Raw genomic sequence first — 13,408 nt, 5'->3', positions numbered from 1 at the left:
TGTGGACTTCCTCTCGGAATGCTAAAGGGAGGTGTGTGTGTGTGTGTGTGTGTGTGTGTGTGTGTGTGTGTGTGTGTGCACAGAGCGGAAACCAGACCCACACCTTTGTGCACACACCTTTGTGTGTGCACAGAGCGGAAACCAGACCCAATTGTTTGGAATTAAATATCTTGTATGCATAAATCTAAATGAATCCATAATTGATTCCCAGAGTCACACATAGGCTACTGTTGTTTACCTTACACGTGTGTGTGTGTGTGTGTGTGTGTGTGTGTGTGTGTGTGTGTGTGTGTGTGTGTGTGAGTGAGTGAGTGAGTGTGAGTGTGGCGTGTTAATAGCTAGTGAGGATTTTCACACAATAAAAGGTGCTTGGCTGGCCAAGCTGAGACATGCTGGTTCTCATGTTCACACACTAGTGACCTGTGTCTTGAGCTCTGACCGCTGCATAGACTTCTATCACCCTGAGTCCTTGTATGGCCATATGCAATAACTCTGACCTGAGCCCTTTATGGGACAAATAACCATATGTAGTCACTTCCGCACACACTGAATATTCCCTCCCCCTGCCTCCATTTGGAGTTGTAGAGTCATGTGGTTTTCTCTCAGCCAATTAGGGAAGATCAAGCTATCTTACAAATATTGACATCATAGCATCTGACCAATCAGCAGTGGACTACAGCACCTCAAACACAACCATCTGGCAGAAATCACATATTTTAGGTTTTTGAACCTGGCTCATCCCACAACTATCATAATAGCATCAAAACTAAACATTGTAAGTTGATGTAACTCACACATTATTTGGTTGAATAGTTGTGTTAAAGATTGAGATTGTTGTTATTTGCATAGCATTTTTAAAAATGAGCTTATTGTTTGGCTAAAAAAACGAAATGCACTATATTTGATCATAGGCCCTATTCACATAAGTGGCACAAGTGTCCATTTTTACACATATGCCTGATATGTATCTTTTTAAAATATAATTAAATGGCACACAGGTGCTTATTGTTAGTGTGAGACCTAGTACTGTGTGCATTTATTTTAATGACTCAATACTGGTTAGTGATAAAACACAATTATGAGCAAATATAAGTGGTAATTTAGTGATTATAGTTGTATTTCGGTTTTTATACACTGATAGGAGTATGGCATTCATAGTACTAGGCACCTGTGTATGCCATTCATGCCATTTAATCATGTTAAAAAGATACATGGTACACGAGTCCATGTACCAAGTTTGGTTTTGATACATGCAGGGGTTGCTGAGTTATAAGCTCACTTTCTGTCTGGCGGCTTCGCAAAATTGGCAAAAATGGGCATAATTGGCTGTTACGGGCGAACGGTAAAAGTTCCGAAGAAAAAACTGAAATGGGTTTGGTGAGGCATCAGCTGAGGATGCTCTGTGTCAAGTATGGTGTTGATTGGAGATTTTTTTTTCAAATTCACCCTCTGTTTTTTTTTCCCACCAGACGGGCAAGGACATATAGGCTATATGGTAACTTCATTGACCATGATTTGCTATGCCAAGATGAAAAATAATGATCTTTTTTTTTTTTTTTTTAATGTCCTGAAACATCCCCCATTAACTTTCTGAGGTTAAAATTTAGAATTTCCAAAGATTTCAATGAGTGCCCTATAAAGGGTTAAGTTGAATATATACTGGTTTACTTAATCATTTATAAAAGTAAAACATCTATTATGTGAGGGCATTCTGGACAAAACAAGGCATTTGAGGATAGAAACACTGATTGGAGGCTTTTCTCCATTTCCTGTCATTATACTGATTCAAACAAATAAAGTCAAACAGATCAGTGGAGTATGACATAATCAATGGACTATGGAAATACATGTCGGTTACAAACAAAGCATGCTCAGACCCTGGTAAGCCACACACACACACACACACACACACACACACACACACACACACTTTCTGTGGAAAGAACACACCTCCACGATGCTCTAGAGTTTTTATTTATGCTTTGTAAATCCAGCAGTGCAGGATGGGATAGATAGGGATAGGATGGGATGGAGTGAGATGAGGAAGTGGAGGAAGAGAGGGAGGGGAGAAAGTGGGAGAGGCTATTTCATGCTCTGGCCTGATAGAAAAATGTAAACTTTTGGAAGGTTTTAAAAGTGCTCCATTAAGTAGTTAGGGACATCATCTGGGAACTTAGATTTTTTTACTCATTTTCTTTGTGTTATCCCGGTCCCGCAAAACGTATCTGAAATTATAACATACATGAATGAGCTTGGTGTGGATAGTCAGGAGTATCTTAAATAACTTTAAATACACAGTATATAAACTTTCTGTACTGTCTGTACAGTTACATAGAAAACATCTGTCTAATTCTCTAATTCTGTACTTACACTTGGACCTTGGATAAAGCCTGAGTTCATCCTCAAGATGAAACTGAGTATGCTTGGCTCCTTTCGGTTCAGTTGGATATCTACACAATCGAAAGATCTTCCTAGTTACATACTCCTAGAAAAAGACAAGACACTTCTAAAAAGTATTTACATGACAAATGGATGATTTTAAACTCGTATGATCATCGGCTACCACTGTGTTTCCTTCTTTAGCTAGTCAAAGTAACGTAGACTGACAGTTTATTCTATGTGCACTAGGGTAAGGGTACACATACTCATTCCGAACCGTTGAGGTGAGGTTCAATACAGATGTGAACCGAATGTACCAGATGCAGTCTTTAAACAGAAATCAACAGGATGCTTTTTGCTTGCTGACCATGTTTCAAATGCGAGTTCCCGCACTGACATTAAGTAGCGGACCGTGTCAGGTTAGTCAATTAACATCAAAAAACCTTTTTGAAAATACTATTTCGGTAGTGCATCAAAAATATTGTCAGTGAATTTTAGGTTAGCAGTACCTACAGGCTTTCTGTACCAAAAACAAACCGAACTGGACTTCAAAAGCAAGCTACACAATGAACTGTGATGTTTGTGTACCTTTACACTCCTAATATGCACAGATGTTTATGAAATGTGAGGATTTCCTTTGTGGTGTAAGCAATGCTGATTATGCTGAAAAGTATAAATATGAGCCATTTCTGATTTTTACCTTGCTCGTGGAGAGGTCAATGGCGGAATTTATTGACTGAACAGCGTCCTCAGGTCGTGGCTTATACCATCCTGAATCATTTGCTTTAGTAAACAGGCCCAAAAGGATCTCCCAGCAGAGTTCAAATATATGCTTCACACACAGGACAAAAAAATAGTGTCAATCTTATTTTGTAAAATAAGACACTTGTCTCTTGGCTGTGGCTTACGTCTAGTTTAAGATCAACCAAAGTCTAATTTGTTCCATGAGTATATTTCCATTCCTTTGATACAGTGCATCCCATCACCTAACCTTGCAGTAATTGTTCTTCACAGCCATCTTCATATTAGGTGCACAAGTTAGGTTCCGCAGGAATTCTTCAGAGGGCTGTGGCTTGGCCATTTTAAATACAGCCGTTCTGCTCACACATCCGAGGTCGTACATGTCCCATATCTCCGTAACCACAGTGTGCACCAGCTTTTCCACCTCAACCTGAGGCATCGATACACTCTTCACAGGCTCTTCTTCCTGTTGCTCTTCATTCTGAGGCACCTTTTGTGGCTTTGGCACTGCAGAACACTGCACCTTTTGTGGCTTTGGCACTGTAGAATGAGGCATGTTTGCCAGCATTGGCTCCTTAAGATGAGGCACATTGCGCTGGCTTGGCACTGTAGAATGAGGCATGTTTGCCTGCATTGGCCCCTTAAAATGTGGCACGTTTTGATTGCTTGGCACTGCAAAATGAGGCATGTTTGCCTGCACTGACTCTTTAAGATGAGGCAAGTTTTGATGGCTTGGCACTGCAGGATGTGGCACTATCACAGCCTCTTCATGTCTTCGCTGTTTCTGTCGTTTGTTCTGCTCTGCCAGTGGCTGTCCAGTTTGTCCTTGGACATCCTCATGTGTACCAGTGATCTGAGACGGGTTGTGATCAAAGTCTTAGTTATTCAGATGTACAATGTAGGCAAATGTCTTCATCATAACCAAAGCATTGTAACAAATTAAAATATAAACTGATAATCAAGTCAGCCATTTAGTAACTCTCACCTGAGGTCTATTGGAGTTATCAACCAATTGAGGTTTATTGTGTCTTTCCAAACTCTCATTCTCATTCACCATTTCATAGTATTGTTCATGGACCTGCATGGGGAACAATACAATAATTAAACTACAGCTTAATAGTTTAAAATCAAATTAATGCAAATGACCCTTCATATTTACTATACTGGTCCGTAGTCACATCATGTCACTCTATCCTACCACTTTTGATCCACACCAGTTTACCCAAAGGGCTAATAGATCTACTGAGGATGCCGTGGCCACAGCCCTCCATGCTGCACTGTCCCACATGGAGCAGCATCTTAAAGTAGCTATGCACGGCTGCTCGTCATAGACTTTAGCTCTGTTTTTAACACCATCCTCCCCCACAGATTGGTGTCCAAACTGACCAGCATTGGAATACCACACACTCCACCAGCCTCTGGATAAAGGGCTTTCTGACAGACCACATTGAGAGTGTAATAGTGGGGCCCCATACATCTATGGCCCTCAGCCTCAGCACTCGCTCCCCACAGGGCTGCATGCTGAGTCCTCCATACCTTCTACACCCACGATTGCAACCCTGCTCACCAAAGCAACACCTTCGTCAAATTCACTGAAGACACCACGGCCCAAATTAACTATTTTCATATCTTATGCTCAATGTACTGAGTGTACAGAGACCAGACTTTTAAGCCATTGTGCCTCAATTATGCATTGTGCCATTTTGCCACTGGGACAGCATTCCTACCGGTACAGCTGATGGATGCCAAGAATCAGGTAACAAGCCTTCCTCCATCATGTCACATTTGCTATCAGGTGTAGCAATCTTGAACTCCTTGAGACGATCCTCAAATTCCTGCTGGCTTAAATGCTTTTTTTGATGACACAGTTTGAGGTTCTCTTGGTTATACTGCAGTCCTGAGGCTCTGTGTAGGAATTGGCTGAGATATGCCCATGACAGGATAGGAGTTTTCATCTCTGCATCTGTTTCTCTGCCTGAATGTGTAGCCTGATGAAAAGAGAGTGAACAATAATAATGTACAAACATACTCAAGTAAAGTATTTGACATTTGATATTGTATGTAGACTAGAGGACCTTTTCTTTCACACTAGGGGTGCTTTCACACCAACATCGTTTGGTGCGCACCAAACGGTCCATTCGTACCAAAACCTCTTAGTTTGGTTCGTTTTCGTTGGTGTGAAAGCATTAATCGCACTCGGGTGCGCACCAAAACAAGCGGACCGAGACCTCCAAAAAGAGGAGGTCTCGGTCCGCTTGACTCCGCACCAAAAGTAGACCTCTGGTGCGGTCCCTCTGGTGAGAACGCGAACTGGGGTCCAAACCATAGACTGTAGGTCAAAATAGTGAGTCAAAATTGGCGCCGATTTCTACCGGAAGATAAACATTGAGAAAAAAATCAATCAGACTAATTTTGGTTCGTTTTCTGGTGTGAAAGCGGACCTCACTGGAGTCTATATGCTACATAATAACAATTTCACTGCCCGAAGCGGACCAATTAATCGAATTAGTGGTGTGAAAGCGCCCTAGGTCCCCTGGACCAGACCCGGGTTAGTTTAGACCGATGGTTCAGTTGTTTTTGATAATGTGAACGTAACTGTACCGAACTCGGGTGCCTGAAAGAGGTGGTCTCATAGACATACTGTATATACATAGACACCGCATTGGACTCTAGAACGTACGGCAAGAGCGCCGCCATATTGCTAGGGGCAATATCGGCCGATAGATCAATGGAAGCCTATGGAGAAACAGGTGTCTCTGAGTGGAAATGATCGGAGTACAGACCCTGTGGGCTTTGTACAAATCGTAGCGCCTTCTAAACATATGGGAAAGGCCTTGTACATGTAAAATTGCACGTTTATGTTTCCTGTTGTTGTTGACAGTCCTATAAAGGCTTGTAGAGAACAAGTTTTGAGTTGGCTGATAGTACTGACTATGTGGCAAGGCTAATTTCACGTCAGTTAATTATGGTTTCGTTGTGAATTGAAGGCAAATTAATTCTGAAACGTAACATTACTCATGTAGTCACTTTATTATAATAGTATTCATACAGTCTTAACCTGTCTAATTTTATGAAAGTAAGTTAGCCTACCTGTTAGCTCGTTGCTGCCATAGCATAACGTAACGTAAGCAGCCCGGGCAGGATAACTTCAGAAAAGTGTCTATTTCTTTGCCCAATTGAATTGTTAAACCTTAGATTTTCTGGGGTCATGTAAAGGCAAACGTTTCCACTTGTCAAACGATATCCGTATGAGCTGTATCCTGTTACTGTTGTCAGATGCCGTCATTTGAATGTTGGTTGTCAGACAGCTTACAGTAGTAGTGAAATGGTAACGTTCGAAGTGGCAGAACTGACGGCATCTCAGCCTCTCCTATTTTAAACCATCAAAACGGCCAAAAGTCATAGTTTTTTTATGAAACGATTATATGTCAAATATTTAAATAAATCCGACAATATATTTTAATGAGTTTGGATGTGTTTTGATTTGATCTCATCAAAATGTTTATTTTTTCTCCACGTAAATAGTGTTATTTTTTTGTTTTCTTAACTTAGTTTAGCTACTTGTAACCATGACATATAATTTATGCCCATCGATTGAAATATTTATGAGTTTTGAGGACTTTATAGCCCAAAACTCCTTCAGCTCACCATAGGTCTCCATTCATTTACGGGGGAATGTTGCCCCTACCAATATGGCGGCCGTATTCCACGTTCGTTCTAATAGAACTCAACAGACAATGCGGTATCTACCTATATACAAAGATCCTTAATTATTGACAAGATAGAGCAACGTAATGCATCTCTATGGAAGCAAAATTCAAACAGTTCCGGTCTGCTTAAAGGGGCGTGTTGCACAGACGTCATAGTGGGATATCGATCTGTCAGATCGGCAAGCAGTTCAGTTCGAATGTTAGAAGGTCTGCTTAAAGGGGGATTTAGCCCCCCTCCCCCTTGTAAAGACAGAACGCGGAAATGATCGAACGTTTGCGCCTCTCGCTCCGCTTTAACCCTCTCTGCTATATACAGTATATCTCACACCTTACCTTACCTATCTCACTGTGTCTCAAACCGCGCACTTCTGCACTTAAAATACTTAATTTGAGGGCGTGAGGGCGTTCACACTGAAATTTCGAACGATACGAAGGGCACTGCAAGTCCCCGGATGGTGCACTCATAACGGTCAAAAAGTTGAGTGTGGAACGCTGGACACTTCTCGCCCTCAACGGACGCCATGTTGGCTAACTAACGGAAGGGGAGGGAGTATTTTCAAACTCGTAGAAATCGCGGTAGAGAAATCTGAAGCAGCAGCGGTGGAAAACACACTTTACAGAGGTACAAGCAAGTTACAACATAAACTGTTCATGTTTTGACACAGTACGACCATGTCACGGTGGAATTGAGGACACCAATAAAAACATATTTAAACGTTACGATCGTCATTTCCGTGAAGTGCACGGAGGTTAGCGTTTGATATGAGACGACACTATTCTGTTAAAATGTGCACACTATGCCAGTAAGCACACAGGGCACATAGGGTGCTGCACGAAAGTGTACTCACGGAAGTAGTCGGTTTGAGACAGACTATCTATCTGGGGTCCGGTTCATAGAATGCTGGAGCAGGTTGCTAAGCAAACATTCTAAACAGTCTAAAGAATCTTTACCTTTGTCTTCTGCTGTGTTGCTAAGTGATATTTGCAAACAGAACCCCCATATTCTAAAGGTTCGTGTAGCATGGTGCAAATGAAACTTGTAGATCTAATGTGAACGGAGACCAACTACAGTAGGGGTCAGGGGGAGTAACCACACTCGAATCCGGTCCAGTTAAACGGACCCAGTGTGAAAGCAACCTCAGGCAGACCTGGGTCCGGTCCCGGGTCCGCACCCGAGATCGATACAGTTGCGTTCACATTATCAAAAACAACTGAACCATCGGACTAAACGATCCCGGGTCCGGTCCAGGGGACCTAGTGTGAATGCACCCTCAGTGCCAAGTGGCAGTTGTCATTCTGAATCAGTATTCAATAATGTGTTTATTCCCTATTCTTCCTCCTCACTCACACACACACACACCTGACTGCCCTCCTACACCACCTTAACCTACAGTAACCCACATACTCAGCACACTCACACACACACACACTCTGCCCCTTACCAGCATCTTATTAAGCCACATACATACAACTCTGCCCCCCCTACTCTGAATCATCAGTATGCCACTGCCCCACACACACTGCACACTGCTCCCCCCCAACTCACACTGCCCCCTTACCAGCATCTTTAAGCCACATACATACAACACACCACTCCACCCAAGACATCACACATGCATGCCCTTAGGATTCCCTTGCCCTCACACACTCACACACTCACACACACTTACATGCTCCCTCTACAAGCACGACCCCAGGCAGATGGGTTGGCCCCTTGAGCCGAGGATCTGCCCAAGGTTTCTTCCTGAACAAGGGAGTTTTTGCTTGCCCCTATTGCTCCTGGGTGTCCCTTGGTGCTCCCCAACCCCTCTTTTTGTATAGTATCTATTTATTTATTTTATTTTATTTCTGTAGTTGAATGTACACTTGAGCACAAGGAATTTCATCATTATTTTTTATGAGTACATGACAATAAACTTGGACTTGAACTTGAACTTAAAGAACCAAACAAATATCAGTTGCGTAACTTGTGATTAGGGCTGTTCGATTTTTTTTTCTCAAAATCCGATTTTCGATTACGATTATTTTTGAAATGACAAAAGGCAAGAATTTGTTTGAAATATGCTGTTTTTTATTGAACATTTTGCAAATAATTTCCCCATTGGGATTTAAGTGCAAATCTTGCTCTTATTAAACAATATGAATTATTTATAATTGAATTGATATTAAGAAACTTTTTAAAGAATTTTTGCCCCAAAATTCAACACTTGCAAACATAAGTACCGTTATTGCCCTAGTTAAAGTGAAAAATCGATTTTTACGATTTCACATTAGATTACGATTTAAAATAATAATCTCGATTACGATTAAAAATCGATTAATTGCACAGCCCTACTTGTGATATAGAAATACTATTACTTCATATCTTTTTAGTGCTATGCAATCTGCTTTCATTGTTCTTACCTTTTGGTTCAGGCCCAGGGTAGCCCCATCTCCAACGCTTCCCCATAACGGTGGCTTTAATGGAAGTTTGCCAGGTGGCTCACCTGAGGGCACAATTTGCCTTAAACACAACTTCATAACACATGCAGATATGGAATAATGGGTAACAGCAGCAACATTTTGAGTTTCAATTTCATGTTTAAATTATTATTATTATTATTTAAGTAGTATATATTCAACCTACTTCCAGCCAGTAATGGATCCATCCTGAGTGAAAGACACTCTGAAAGTTGGTATGGTCAATGACAATTGAAAAGTTAAAATTAAAACTACCTCTGAAAATGAAAGGAGTTGGCTGAACGGCAGTTTGCCACAGAAGTAACCTTTCTAACCAAAGATTCTAGTTCTAGAGCGCTGAGAGAGTGATGAAGCAATGGCAAGTATTCTATCACTACCTAGGTAACCATTTAACGATGTCATTTGACTCTAGAGTTCTATGTAGCATATTATGGAGGTAGATTTATTCAATCATAAAAAAGTGTGCTTCAATCAAAAAATATCTTCAATCAAAAAAACAATCTCTTTTGTCAAAGAAAACACATTCATTCAAAGAAAAAAAGTAAAAAAAAATCAAAAAAGTATTTGAATGCAAAAAAAAAATGGAGACTTTTCTTTGATTGAAAATGTTTTTTTGTGATAGAAGTGAAAGTTTTTTTGTTTAAACCAGCTTTTTTGATTGAAGTAATGTTTTTTTTTTGTTTGGGCTATGTGATAATGTGTCCGTGCAGATGTAGAGACTCAGGTCGAGAGATGCCAAGTAGAAGAAAACTTCCTTTTTTTATTAAGCTACCGGTAGGTTTAAGACATGAGACTTAAACAAAAAAAAAACACTGATCAAAACGAAAAACACAAACATGGGACAATGCCCAATAGCTAGGCCCTTACGTACCCATACTCTGACTGAGACAATGTGCCCTCTCACGGCAGAGGCCCATCTCTCGAATGAAGCGCCCAATACTGCTTTATCCTATTGGCGCGAACCAAACACAGCACACAATCAATTAGCGCAACTACATATCCTCTAGGCTAGATACTATAGGAGCGCAACACATTACTTGACCACATTCCTGTGCAATTAGAACTACTTCGCTACAGTCCCCCAAAATAACAAATAAAACAAAACTACTGAAACACCCCTGTCTCCATGAGTGCGTCCCTTATGGGAGCGCGCCCCGTCCCTTTAACTGGGTCTCACCTCCGACACTCTTGTCGCACCCCGGAAGACAGGTAGACCTCAGGTAAGATGAACAATACACAATACAAAACACACAATACACAGACAAACATTGGCACAGTCGCAACGGTTTCATTCAAGATGTCAATTGTGCGCACACGAAACCCGCCCCAACTGCCCCGACATTATGCCTTGCATCAGCCGCTCATGCCATGTTTAGCGCACGGCCTAACCAATATTCCTTCGCATTGTACCACGACATAATACATAGTTATCCCATATTTTCCTACATATGCATTACATCATTTATTTAATTTCTCCTGTATGTGTATACTAATGTCTGCGTTCAAGTGCAAACTCCGTTCTCATTGTTCTTACTGGCGGGAATGCGGCCGCTTGCGTGACAGACGCAGTGCGCTCTGTCACAGGCTATAATATGGGTAGGACATTTGTGTCTTTATTATTCAATAGAACAAGATGTTGCTTCAAAGGAAAAAAACCCAACTTCAATAGAACTGAAAAAAAAAACTATTTCAGTCATTGAAAAAAGTTTTTGAATGCCAAAACTATTTGAGACCCGAAGAATTGCATTTGAACCCTTTTTTTCTTTGAATGAAAATGTTTTCCTTTTGGAGGTGAAAAAAAGTTTTTAAGTGTTTTTTCTTTTGATTGCATCATTTTGAGACAAACGTACCGCAGAGGGCGGATGCTTTCTTATTGGCAGACATATTTGACTGACATGTGTCCATAACTACTATAACATAGAATACGCTGTGGCTCTACAACAATAGTCAAAAATGATCTAGCTTGCTGGCACTCTGGGACATAGCTTCCAAAAAACAGTGCGGCATTCAAAGAGTTAATGGGCTTACTCTTGTCAACTTGTTGTTTAACAGCTTCTGTAGGCATGTTGGTGGACAGGTTTTTGTTCATGGGTAGGGTTGCTCACATTTATTGAAACCGTCAACAACCGTGAACAAATGCAATCGTAGGCTAGGCGGGATGAAAGCGTCACACACACACACACACACACACACACACACACACACACACACACACACACACACACTCACACACAAGCACCATCAGCAGAGATTGCAACAAGTGCATGTGACAAGTTACTGGCTATCTGAAGGTCTGTGAAGTCTAACCATCGAGGGTGCAGGTGAGGGATTGGGAGATGAGCGGTCCTCAATCGCCTCCAGTCGGTCTGGTAGATAGGCCTACGTCTCGAGCTCACTTGGCATGACTTTGACTTGACAACTCGATCTGTATAATTTATAGCCTATCTCTACAACTGGCCAGAGGCGCCACCCGTACATCCCTAGGCGCGTTTGGTTCAGTCCAACCACAGTGCAGAAATGGAAAATTGGAAAATGGACTCAATTTCAAATTCATTATTTACCGTTTCAAAAATCACAGTCGAAAGTTAAAAATAGCATCAATTGCCCATTTGCTGAGAAGTCTGACAAATGGATAATGACAGTTTTGAACCCATTTTCCATTTTTTCATGTGAAATCTGCAAAATAGAACAAAGCACTGCAAAGCATTACACGGACCTCTACTGTACTGCTGAAGAGATTTGTCTTTTTGTCCTTCCCCCTTTAGTATGAGTGTGATGTTCTGTTTCCATGATGGCACTGGCACTGGATCCAAACAAATGACCAAAATGGCTGAAAAAGTAGACATGTGCCGTCGTTTCTAATTAATAAATTGTTATGGGGGTGACAGTTTCCTTACGGAAACTAAAGTTTGTAGGCTGATAATCATCCAGAGGCCCAGACAATGGCAGAGGTGCTATTTGTCATGTTATGAGGTGATGTGCCATCAAAATGATTTGGAATTGTTAAGGTCAAAACACTGTTTAGGGTTCCTGTTAAGAATGTAGCCTCAGTTGCAAAATCATGTCGGTTTGTCCTGACAAGATTCCACACAAGACCTCCCAACTGGACAATTGCTAATTTACCTACTGCACCTGCTACAAGATTGTTACAACTGAATGCTACAGCACACCTGGCCTTCAGTCAGCCAAAGAGGACACATATACTCTAACTCTTCTCCTAGCTACTCTCCACTGCCTCCCTATAGTGGCCAGAATTATATTTCAATCTCTCACTTTGGCCTACTGGATCTACTCCCTGCTATCATAATTCTATGATCAAGCTGTACATCCCCAACCACCCACAACAGTCTTCTGGTGAGCATCTGTTGTGTCGACCATCCTTAAACGCTATGGGTCAAATTCAAGACTCCTTTCCTCAGTAGTTCTGTGTTGGTGGAATGAGTTGCCCACAGTGTTCTACGTTTCTGTGATGGCTTTGGGTCTTTCAAGAGGGGTCTAAAGGCATAACTGTTCAGCATGCCTTAATAAAGCATGTCGAGTTATGATACAGTACATACACATAAACACACACATGCATGCACACCCAAACACTCACTCAAAATGACATTTTTGGTAGAATTCTTTCCTGATTAAAAATATGGATTTTTGGGTGAATCTTATGGACCCCCTATCTGATCAGAGATTTAGAATTAAGTATAAGTGAGAATCCACAAGACTGTAAGGAGATAGATACAGCAACAAATCTAATAGGCCTACAACTAATGCAGTGAGAATAGAAGGAACCTGTTAATAGCAAGAATGTAACATAATGTGAAGAATCAGGCTACAAGACAAAAGTGAGCCTTGATTTCTTTGATGTGAGTCTTGACTTGAGATAGCCCTTACAAAAAAGAGCTATAGTAATCATATAGTATTTTGGGACAAAATATTTCATAGGAATACTACAGTACAATAGGAATCTTATAGTGCTTTCCTTTACCCTTTCACCACTAGATGTCACTACTATACTCTCATTCTAACCTCAATACCTGAATTAAGGAAAGCAAATATTGATGATAAACATTTCATTTCCTACTAAATTTGACCTCATCAGAAACATGCAACCAACTTGACCTTCA

Source organism: Sardina pilchardus, chromosome 12, assembly GCF_963854185.1.
Source record: "Sardina pilchardus chromosome 12, fSarPil1.1, whole genome shotgun sequence".
Taxonomy (NCBI): domain Eukaryota; kingdom Metazoa; phylum Chordata; class Actinopteri; order Clupeiformes; family Clupeidae; genus Sardina; species Sardina pilchardus.
Note: the sequence above shows the minus strand (reverse complement) of the source record.